This window comes from Danio rerio, chromosome 21 (assembly GCF_049306965.1).
Source record: "Danio rerio strain Tuebingen ecotype United States chromosome 21, GRCz12tu, whole genome shotgun sequence".
NCBI classification, from domain to species: domain Eukaryota; kingdom Metazoa; phylum Chordata; class Actinopteri; order Cypriniformes; family Danionidae; genus Danio; species Danio rerio.
In genome coordinates this window covers 33,427,786-33,440,194 of record NC_133196.1, presented here as the reverse complement: position 1 = coordinate 33,440,194, position 12,409 = coordinate 33,427,786, and positions in this window count along the sequence as shown.

Sequence of the window (12,409 nt, the reverse complement as noted above, 5' to 3'; positions counted from 1 at the left end):
GTGGTGTAATGGTGTGGGGGATATTTTCTTGTCACATTTTATGTCCATTAGTAATTGAGCATTGTCAATGCCACAGCCATATATTGTTGCTGACCATGTCCATCCCTTTATGACCACAGTGTACCCATCTCTTGATAGCTTTACCTCCATGTCTTAAAGCCAAATTATCTCAGACTGGTTTCTTGAACATGGCAATGAGTTTGCTGTACTCAAATGGCCTCCACAGTCACCAGATCATAATCAATAGAGCACCTTTGGGATGTTGTGGAACAGGAGATTGGAATCATGGATGTGCAGCCGACAAATCAGACTCAGACATGAATTTATGCCATGACAGATTAAGGCAGTTCTGAGGACAAAAGTTTGTCCAACTCTGTACTAGTAAGATGTACCTAATAAAGTGGCCGATGAGTATGGAAGGCCGTTGGGGCCAAAACGTCTGCAACAAACGTGTTAACGCGTAATTGCGTGTTAACACGTAATTTACGCGTTAACACGTCATTTACGCGTTAACACGTTGGTACGTGTTAACACGTCATTTACGTGTTAACACGCAATTTACGTGTTAACACGTTTTTTTTAAAACTAGTCTCATTTTTTAAAGTGCTATCATTTATTCATTCTCCAAACTGCTTTTTAAAAAATGTATAATGTCATGTATTGTATTTTGAAAGGCCAGACATCTTCTGTAATGTTATGTTTGATGGTATAATAATGTATAATAATAATAATGTTTGTTATTCAGCTGCTGAGATTACTTTGAAAAATGTGTCCAGAGAAATCAGAATGAGATTTATTTGACAAGGGTGTGCAAACACACAAGAAATGGTTTTTTCTTCTCAGGAGCACAGATACATAAATACAAATCAACACAAGAAAACAGAATGACATAAGTGGATAAAGTAAATACAACATTTTGGTAACAAAATCATAAACAGTAAGGGTTGTGTATATTTATGACTATAAAAACAGGCAGCAACTGATCTAATAATGAAGATCTATAGAGATAAAGATGTGTAGAAAGGTCAGGCAGGTGCACAGAAATAATCCTCTCTGCTGTGCTGACAGTCCGCTGCAGTCTTATGTCTGATTTGGTGGCCGATCCAAACCAGACAGTAATTGAATTTTTGTCAGAGGAAATGGCTGCAGATTCTACATCCTCATACTGTATATAACATGTCATAAATTACTAAGCACAAATTATTAAATGCAGAGTAACCTATCTTGCTGAGGTTTATGTCTGCAAATAATTTACATATTGTATGACTAACATTTTATAGCAATCCTGTTTTCTTTATAATATATATTTATGCATGTAATATATATTTGTTTGCAGAACTTTGTACTAGATATTTTTGTCTCTGTACTGGAAGCTCCAATCACCAAGACAAAACATTCCTTTGTGTAAACGATTGAGGTAAAAAAAAGCCAAAATTATGATTTACTAAATCAAAAGTACAAGATAAAGTCAAAATAATGATTTAATAACTCAAATTTATGACTGAATAATTCTGTAAAAATTACATTACAACAGGCGGTAAAAAAAACAATCTAAATGTGTAACAATTCTCAAAATATTTTGTATAATAAAACCTGATATAGTTAAAATGTTTTACATAATTGAACATTCATGTACATATTTGTAATTATAATGGACACACACACACACACACACACACACACACACACACACACCTTCACCTTTGAACTTGTGGGGGAAACCAGAGCACCCAGAGGAAACACAAGCCAACACAGGGAGCAGGAATGGGCAAAAATACACTGAACCACATTTTAAAATAAAATCCCAAATCCATCAATTTTACATGTATCAATATAAACTACAAAATACAGCAGCCACAAATGTATCAAAGTAAAATTCTATATATCTTTTATTTTAAAATACACAAAATACTTTTACAAGCGAGCAGGAAATTTCGTCACAAAATAGGCATATTTGGTCATCGTTTACCGTTACACTGACTACATTAAGTAAACAATGTTTGACAGCAACAGGGCTTGAGCAAGTTTAAATCAGCTTATCGGTCAACGCATTTACCTCTACATGAGGCATTTATAAACTCGTGTTTCTCTTTCATTTAAAAAAAAATTATACAAAATACATACAGAAAGTCCTGTCTTGAAAATGATCTCTTAAAAAAAAAAAAAAAACATGTATTGCAGATAATGAGTTAGACTAGATCTCATCATTGTGTTTTCATCCATTGAGTGGCCAGTAAAATTTACATAATCTCTTAACAGTCTCATATTTTAAAAGGGTGTTATATAAAGAGGTTATTAAAATTGTTTACTTTAAGTCTAGTTTTGTTTAAAAGCTGTAACAAAGAATTTGTAAAAATATATATACACAATATATTTGTGAAATAATATGGAATTAGAACTTAAATCTCAAAGTACACAAAATACTATATAGCAATGGAAACGCAATAATGGTACAATAAAGGTTATTTGGCTTTAAGGCTTGATCCAACTACAAAACAATAGTGACCAATATCACAACCACAAGTGAACAATAAAATTATAAGAAATAAAAAAATTAATTAATTAATTACTGCTGCTACTGCTACTGCTACTGCTACTATTCCTATTCCTATTCCTATTCCTATTCCTATTCCTATTCCTATTCCTATTCCTATTCCTATTCCTATTCCTATTCCTATTCCTATTCCGAGCTGGGGAGAAGTGTTCCTCAGCTCTCTAGCTTCAGAGGGCTGTATTTAAAGCCAAAACACTCTGATTCAGGCAGATTCATAATGATTAGCAGCTGGGAGCTAATTAACCTGAGAGCTGGTGAGAGACCAGGGTGGAAAAGCAGGGTGGAGCACAACACAATATGCAGGGCCTACACATAAAATTGTGTTTTAGCGGTAACTAATGCAAAACATAAAACATGACATCTGTAAAAACATGACATCTGTAAAAATGGACTTATCTGTTTTTGCGAAGTCTGGAGTCTAGAGTTTTTGACCAGTCTGTATAGGCTGGAGTATTATTAAATATGTGTCTCATATACTGTATTGTGCCACTTTGCTATCTTTAGACTGACATCTTTCCTCTTCATTAACTATATAAGTGCACCTGCAGATCAAAATTCTGACATTTGAAAGAACCAATGAAGTATAGGTGTCACCACTGTAGGACTTATTTTTATGTGGTGTGTCTTATTGTCTTGGCATCTACATCAGCAATCCATCCATTTGTGCAGTTTACTCATTTTCTGAAGATTTTTTCAGTTCTTCTTTAACTTAAAGTCTTCGTTTACCCCCTTGGTGAACTCCAGTACACCGTCTTTAGGTGTTTTTTTTTTCCATTATATTATATTTTTTCATGGTATTGTGCAGTATACCATTTTCAATGATTGTTGCCTTGCTCTCAAATATACCCCTGCCATTTGTCTGTTATTTTCTTTATATAAGCATAATTTCCATCAATACTTCAAGCATTGATGACCTTCTTAATACATTTTCTGTTCTGATCTCAAGTCTGGGCAAACAACTGAGAAAACATCAATCAGAGGCTGCATTTTATGTCATTATGTAGACTTTCAAAGTATTTTAAAGTATTTAAAAAATACAAAAGACACTAAAGTATTTTGATACAAAATATAAAACCATTTTCATAAAGCATGCAAACTTCACACAGAAACACCAACTGACCCAGCCGAGGTTCAAACCAGAAATCTTCCTGCTGTGAGGCGACAGTACTACCCACTGCGCCACCGTGTTGCCCATTTTTTCTAAATTTAAAAAAATAATATATATATATATAATTTAAATATGAACTTGTATTTCATATACTTTGCAGATATTCACATTTTATCACATTTTATATGGCTTGATAGCAAATCATATTTACAGTTATTTGAATACATCATGCACAAAGTATTTATATTTCCATTATTCTGTGTGATATATGTGTACTATAAGATGTGGCCATGTGTATTATTGGTGTTTTTAGGCCTCTAAATACTTTAATGTATCACCACACTGGAGTGAAAATCCTTTTAATAGCGTTCTAGTCATGCTGCTTGCTTTCATATAAGAACCAACTAAAAGTGACACTGCATAATAAAAAAAAAAAGAATTAAAGAAATATGTCTTTATAAGAGTTATCATTATCTGAAAATGAATATATATATATATATATATATATATATATATATATATATATATAAAATTAAATGATATATTTATAAATTTATTTATATGATATTTATTTTTAATTATATACTGTTTTATATTATATAATTGATTTGGTAATACTTTACAATAACAGTACTTTAATAATGATGTATTAATATGCAAACTAAACATTAGTTTATTATAAATTCATAATTCATGATGGCGACGTGGTGGCACAGTAGTGCTGTTGAATCACAGCAAGAAGGTCGCTGGTTTGAGCCTCGGCTGGGTCAGTTGGTGTTTCTGTGTGGAGTTCTGTGTGCATGTTCTCCCCGGGTTCGCTTGGGTTTCCTCCGGGTGCTTTGGTTTCCCCCACAGTCCAAACACATGCGATACAGTTAAATTAGGCTAAATTGTTCGTAGTGTATGAGTGTCAATGAGTGTGAATGGATGTTTCCCAGAGATGGATTGCAGCTGGAAGGGCATCTGCTGCATAGAACATATGCTAGATAAGTTGGCGGTTCATTCTACTGTGGCGAACACAGATTAATAAAGGGAGTTAGCCGAATAGAAAACGAATGAATGATTTTATGATAAGCTAATGCATGCAGTAACTATGAACTAACGTAAACTACAACATGAGTCACATGAGTTCATGTGTGAATAACAGCTACCTTAATTACTTGTTAGTACATGCTGTTGATTAATGTATTAATTCACATTTAAGTTTAAGCTAAAAGTAATTAACGTGAACTCATAAGTTGTTAATGTATAATTATGTCATGACTTGGAGGGGCACATTACTGTTAACTTATCCTTAACTACTCATGAATTCCTGTTCATGTTTATGCTGCCAGAACACTTTTCTATTGTTTTTCAGTGTAACATACTAGATGGACGTGCATAAGGAGTTCATGAGTAGTTAAGAATGGATTAATGATGATGTGACCCTCCAAGTAAAGTCACAATATAAATACACATTAAGATATCATGAGTTCATGATGGTTAAATTAGGCATAAACATGTACTAACAATTAAGGTAGCCGTTATTCACACATGAACTCGTGACTCATGCTGTAGTTAAAGTTAATTCATGATTGGCATGCATTAACTCATCATTAGTTCATAATAAAGTAATGTTTAGTTAACATATTAATACATCATTATTCATGTAAAGTGTTACCCATGATGAACAAGACATTAAGCAGCAGCAAAACTCTGTTGCTTTGTATTTTGCTGCTTTCGGTTTGTATTTCTTAACGCACTTCCGCGTTCGTTACTCTCTCGTCATGATCTTGGATGATGAGGTAAGGTCACCGTAAGCTCAGCGTAGTGCTTCGGTCACTAATTCATGAATAATTCAAGTAAAACGTAGCTGTGGTGTCACGATGATTGTGTCTGTCGTAGCAGCTTGTAATCCTTCTCGTGAATATTAATGTGGTGATGCGCTCAATCGTTTCGTTACACAATAGGCTTGTTTGACTTGGCCAAAATCTGCGCAGAATCGATCACCGGTGATCACCGCAAGATGCATGCCGGTTAGAAATGTGTCCGCCTTGCCTTCGCCTCGCTCTGATGTCACGCTGACGTGCGCCAAAAAACTCTCGCGATCGCGAGGCGGGTACCTCGGACAGAGCAGTCGGCCGCAGTTGCTCTCAAAAGACTGCGCTCACTAAAAGCATGATGGGAAACGACTGGCTGACGACACAGCTTAATGCTGAATGGATGAGACTGACACATTACACTTTATTATCTTGTTTTACTAAGGTTTATACCTGGATTTGTTGAATAGCCTACCTTTTTTTGTATTTTCGTTGATAATTAAAAAAAAAGTCATAAAGAGCATTACATATGGTTATTTATTTAGATTTACACGCAAACAAAAACAAACAAATCTTTGTAAAACATAGCGTGACCTATCCAATATAACTAAATGTTATTAATAAATCATTAGGATGTGCATGTGCTGTATTCTATTTCTCTCTCAATCTTAAGTCCTGTTTGTTGTCATTTTCACTTTTTATATGTTTGTGTGAATTTTGTATTGTAATTTTTATGCAGCATTATTCCATTAAAGTCAATCCAATATATACATATATTCAGAAATACAAAGGTAATCAGACTGTTTTGTCATTATGCCTCATCTTTGTGTGGTTTCATATGAGAAGTGAAAAGGGTGTAGTAAACAAGACACACACACACACACACACACACACACACACACACACACACACACACACACACACACACACACACACATATGTATATGTATGTGGAGTCAAAAGTCATGTTTAATAGACCAAGAACATTTCCACAGTTTTTCCTACAGTCTAATAGTTTTTATTCTGGAGAAAGTCTTGGGCTGTTTATTTTAGTCTGGCTGGAGTAAAAGCAGTTTATATAGACCTAATAAGCATGTCAATATAATTAACCCCCTAAGAATTTATTTGTCAAACAAACATTTGTCATGACTTGTCACTCAAAAGCATGCTATGGCTACTTCATTTATAATGTAGCCAAATTAGGTTTCTTGAAAACTTTCTTGCTGTATAAGCTGTTTATTTTGTTATTGTTTTAACGTTTGTTGAATATACAGAATTATATTTTTAATACACCCTTTTAGTTAATGAGCTGTTCATCTTCTGTAATTCTGACCATCTCTGTAAAAACAGTGATATTTCTATTGCATCCACTCCCACATTAAAAAATACTATAGTAATGTATACTGTAGTGCTTTTGAACCATGTTATAAAATAGCCTATTTAAATTTTATAGTTCTGGTATCACAACAACTATAAACACAAACCAATACTGAATAAACATGTTCAAAAATGCTATAATATTTAGCCTACTATAAATCACCATAGTATTTTTCATGAGGTCATTCGTCTGCGATAAAAAACGCGAACGAGATCTCCGCCACCGGTGACGTTTCCAGGTGGCTAAACAGCGAGATTCGGCAGGTGTCCGACTTCTGATGTAATTTTTGAGCCCTCCTCTTACTGCGCACGCCTGCTCTCGTTTACAATGCAGTCAAGGCGAGGCGCACCTCAAACGAGCCTAATGGCTACGTTGAGCCTACGTCATCTGCTCCACTTTCTTTAAAAGGAGCTCAACATATTTGGCAGCAAGGAATAAACTTATCAACCGTCCTTTTTAATACGAGCTCTGTTAAACCGTCATGAAATGCCCGCTATCCATACTGTTCTCTCATCATAACTTTTAAGCTTTTTTTTCATAGCTCCGAAAAAACGATTTCTTGTCAAAATAAAAGTCCCCCATAAACAATAGAAATAAAATGATCCTTCAGCATAAAGAAATGTAAGATAACGCTTATTTACGTCTGTTACAGTGTTAATTAATACGTTAGTTAACAAATTAGTGCTTACAAGAACCATTAATGAACTAATGTAACATTATAATGCTGGAGTTCAGACTATAATAAGGTTTATAATTACACTAACAAATGCTTTGTTAATGGTAAATCATATTAATAAATGGTTAACAAACATGAAAAACATGTAAGTTGAATCTGGGAATTCCACATACTCTAAAACCTGCATGTTATTCATGCTTGTTCACTAAAAAGACATCTATTTCAGACAGATTCCTCTGGCATCCATAGTCCATAAACAAATCTTTTATAAAATACATAATTTATCCAGGCCTTTTATATATTTATATTTTATATAAAACTATAAATATACATTTTAATGAAATTTTAAGAACATTATATGCAAAAAAAAAATAAAAATCTATAGGGTAGGTTACAGGCTAAATAAATGCACCTCGTCAGCTGAACATCACTCTGGTCAACGTACGCCCTTCTGTTTAATGCTTCATAAAGAAAGATGACAGACACAATCTCAATAAACACTTGATGCTTGCTGTCAACTAGGCTAGGTAATTAAGGGCATTTGTTATAACATTTATAGGATCTGTTGTTGTCAAATAAGTTTCCTTATAATATTTTTGTTGAAAATCTGTTGTAACCCATGTTTCTGGCTGTTTACAAACCAGTCTCTCCAACGTGGGTATCATAATTAAACGCGGGTTACCAGGGTGATAATTCATTTCTTTGTCTTTAATCTGGAGCATCAACATAACATTCACAAACAGCATTACTACAGCATTGCATCTGCCGAACTTTTCTCCACTTCCTTTTTTTCCCTCTCTCCTACTTTCCGGTGCACCTCCCTTAAAGGAGCCAGAGTACATCAATAACTTTCACAAGTAACAGCTATTAAACTTTGCACCAGACATTTTTTAAAGTAAATAAAAAATCTTTCTAAGTAGATTCAATACCATTTTTACATTTAAGTATTATTTATTCATTTATTTTCTTGTCGGCTTAGTCCCTTTATTAATCCGGGGTCAGAATAAACCGCCAACTTATCCATTAAGTTTTTATGCAGCGGATGCCCTTCCAGCCACAACCCATCTTTGGGAAACATCCATACACACATTCACATACACACTCATACACTACGGACAATTTAGCCTACCCAATTCACCTGTACCGCATGTCTTTGGACTGTGGGGAAAACCGGAGCACCCGGAGGAAACCCACGCGAAGGCAGGGAGAACATGCAAACTCCACACAGAAACGCCAACTGAGCCGAGGTTCGAACCAGCAACCTTGCTGTGAGGCGACAGCACTACCTACTGCGCCACTGCCTCGCCCAGTATTAATTAACAAATTATCAATTAAAATAATGAGTAAAATATAAGGTTACACTGTAGTGTGCCTTATCACCAGTAAAATAACCAGCCTTTGTATTTAATGTATATATTTTCTTCCAATTTATCGCATCCAAACTAAATTGTGGCCAGTTTTACTTATTATACTGTGCTTTGACTGGCTATGTAGTTCAAAAGCAAAATTGTTAGCTATAGTATTGAAAAAATATAATTCACAATGCAAAACCCTGGCCCTGCAGTTATCTCTCTCTGAAAAAAAAAATCTTATAGCCTATAGCCTACTCGTTTCAGTTTAGGCTATGGGACTACATTTTTTTTATACTTACACTATTTTATAAAAAACTATCATTTAATCTTATTATAAATTAGCTTATATATATTTATTTATTTGTTAAAAGTGACACGATTCTCCCCAGCTGTTCTTTTTAGGCTTACAGGACCTTGTCACAACAATGAACAGAATAACAACAACCTGCTAATAATAATAATAATAATAATAATAATAATAAAATATTATTATTATTATGGTAATTTTTGATTACCTGCCACTATAAGCAAAACCTTAAAATAGGTGTCATTATGTCCCAGTTTGCATATCTCTTACTGGCTGTTATAAAATTAAGTAAATGCAAGAGATGAGCCGCAATTCTGTTTCCCTCTAACATACAAACTTTTATTTTATATATGAAAGACAATTGCAGCACACCTTGAGTGCATGCATTTGTTTTTTTTGTTTTTTTTATAACTGCCAGAAACCATTTTGAGGTTGTGCCTATAGGCAGTTGGTCAAATAATAACAATAAGGCTATTAATAAAGCCAGTTATTATGTTCATGGCTGTGACAACATCCTGAAAGCCTAAAAAGAAAAGCTGGTGGGAATTGTGTTGGTTTTAACAAATGAATAAATTAATAAGCTAATTTATAATATGCTTAAACCATCTTTTTTTTTTTTTTATTAGCCACACTTTATTCTGTGTGTGTGGTTGCTATGACCCAGATGTGTAGCCAATGAAACAAAATGCTTAAACATTAAAATGTAAGGTTTAGAAAATTAAAGTATAGAAAATAAAATTCCCAGGGAGAGACAGTACTGTTACTGCAGACCAGGGTTTCGTTGCATTGTAAATTATATTTTTCCACACTATAGGCTATGCAGTGCAACAACTAACAATTTTTCTTTTGAAATAAATAGCCAGTCAAAGCATGGCACATTCCAGTATTATGATATTAGCTTATAATAATAATTGTCAGGAATCCTTCTGGACAATCAGATTCATTCACTGCACCTGCACAGCCCCAATCACCAGACCAATCACCTTCTCCTGTTGCTCATTATCGCTCACACTACATAACCCTGTAAGCCTGGAACAATCACTCATTTATGGTCTGATTTATTTGTTATTACCCAGACTCATTTCTCTTCAGTGTGACAGTATTTACCTGATGATGTAGCCTGCCTGCCTGCTCACCAGTTTGTTATCCTGTCTGTTATCTTGTCCTGTGAATCCTGTACGGTGTTTACCTCCACTGGCATCATCTTGTTTCAGTTACAACCCGAAGTTAAGTTCTGTTTGTTTGTTTTCTTTTTGTTGGTATTGATGATATTTCTTTTCTGAACAACCTCAAAATTGTTTAAAGTATCATTAAATATTCATTCTCTGTTAATCTGCCTTTGTCTTCTCTCTGATCCATAATAATAATAATAGTAGTAGTAGTAGTAGTAGTAGTAGTAGTAGTAGTAGTAGTTTTTATTATAGTTATTCATAATAATATTAGACATTTGTTTGGACGTGCTCTTTTCAAGCAGCATTTTTTTTTTCATTCTGCAGGCTGTTCGCTCTGGCAGTTGGTCAAATATTTGTTAGCTAGCCTATCATTAAAAAGCAGAGTTATTCTGCAATCAGGTTATGTGCTCCATCAGGCACAATCTTAATAGTATCTTGTAGTGTGCTATGCCACAGTTTTCTTTGTCTTGTAGTGTGTGCACGTTTAAGGTTTGTGTGCACTGTAACCAGATTTCATTATCGGTTGGGATTTTAAAACTCCTGCAGCAAGTTAGGAGAAAATGAAAGCACATTAGAATGAGGAAAAATCAGATGCTTATGACAATCTTTAACATAATGACAAATTAAAAATGTAGCAAACAAATGACAGGGGTTTGTGACCCAATTACAGTGGAGCATTAAAGAAACCCTCATTTCCCACAGAACAAAAGAAATCATCTATTCATGGGCAGGAACAAAAACATACACTTGTATCTTTCTTAGAAAATATATCTTTTTAAAACTCATTTGATATAATTTGTATCTTTATTTTAATGAATTTTTTGTTGGTCTGTTATCTACAAAATGAGCAAGAAGAAAGAATAGCATGAAGTGCACAAGTCAGCTATATGCTTGAACACAATCTTTCATATTATGTGCAATATTTACATCTCTAGAGAAGCCCGTTTTAAACTGTTTTATTACTGACATTTATCATTCATTGCGCTGGTCACTTTAAATGAGCCAGGGCAGGCTTTACAAGCTCTTTGCAGCACTGACCTTGTTCCCAGATCACTTCGGAAGAACGAACTTGGTTGGATGAATGATAGAAGAAACTCATTGTGAGAAAGAAGATGCTCTGTGCATGCCTAACCACAATTTTTTTTTTTTTGAGAGTCGCCGAATTGTGCCAGCCTGTTAAGATGAAAAATTGCTTACAGCACCTTTAATATTTTAAAGAAAGTATTGAAGTTTGCATAAGTAACAATTGATCTACCCATATCACTTATATAAACTATAAGAAATAAGACTTATGACTCCAGAAGAATTTTTGTTTTATTGGATACTGTGGCATAATACTGTGAAAATGTCCTTGGTTAGTTAAAGATAATGTGGGAAATATTATTTTAAATTCACTTCATATTGAATTGACCTAAACTGCATGTGTTACCCACTACATTGCAAAGTTACTTGACAAAATTACCATGGAGCATTTGAGTTTAAGTTCTTGCATGCAGTTTTCATAAACAAGCTAATGAATGAAAAAAATGACATTCAGTTAAAGATTCAATAACTCTTTTAAAAAGAAAAAAAAAAGTTTGATTAGATCAATCATCTTTAGAGAATTAAGTTACACATTTAGATGGTGATTTGTCGCCATCTATTGTCGTTTTGTCATTTCTACAGATTTTAGTCATATTTTGAGTTAATAAATCATTATTTCGACTTTTTGTCTTGTAATTTTGATTTAGTATATCATAACTTGGGCGTTTCTTACCAGGCAGAAAAGAGCTTACAGTTTTATCAAAACTTGTCAATTATTTATTGTCAATTGTTTGCACACAAGAGTGTTTTGTCTTGGTGATTTGGAGCTTCCAGTACAGAGACCAAAAGTATATAGTGTAAAGTTTTGCAAACAATAAATGTATAAAAAGTAAAAAAAAAAAAAAAAAAAATTCTTAAGTGCCATCTAGAAATCACCAAATCAGACACAAGAAGACTGCAGTGGACTGTCAGGACAGCGGAGAGGATTATTGCTTTGCACCTGCCCACCCTCCAGATCTCTACACATCTTTATCTCTATA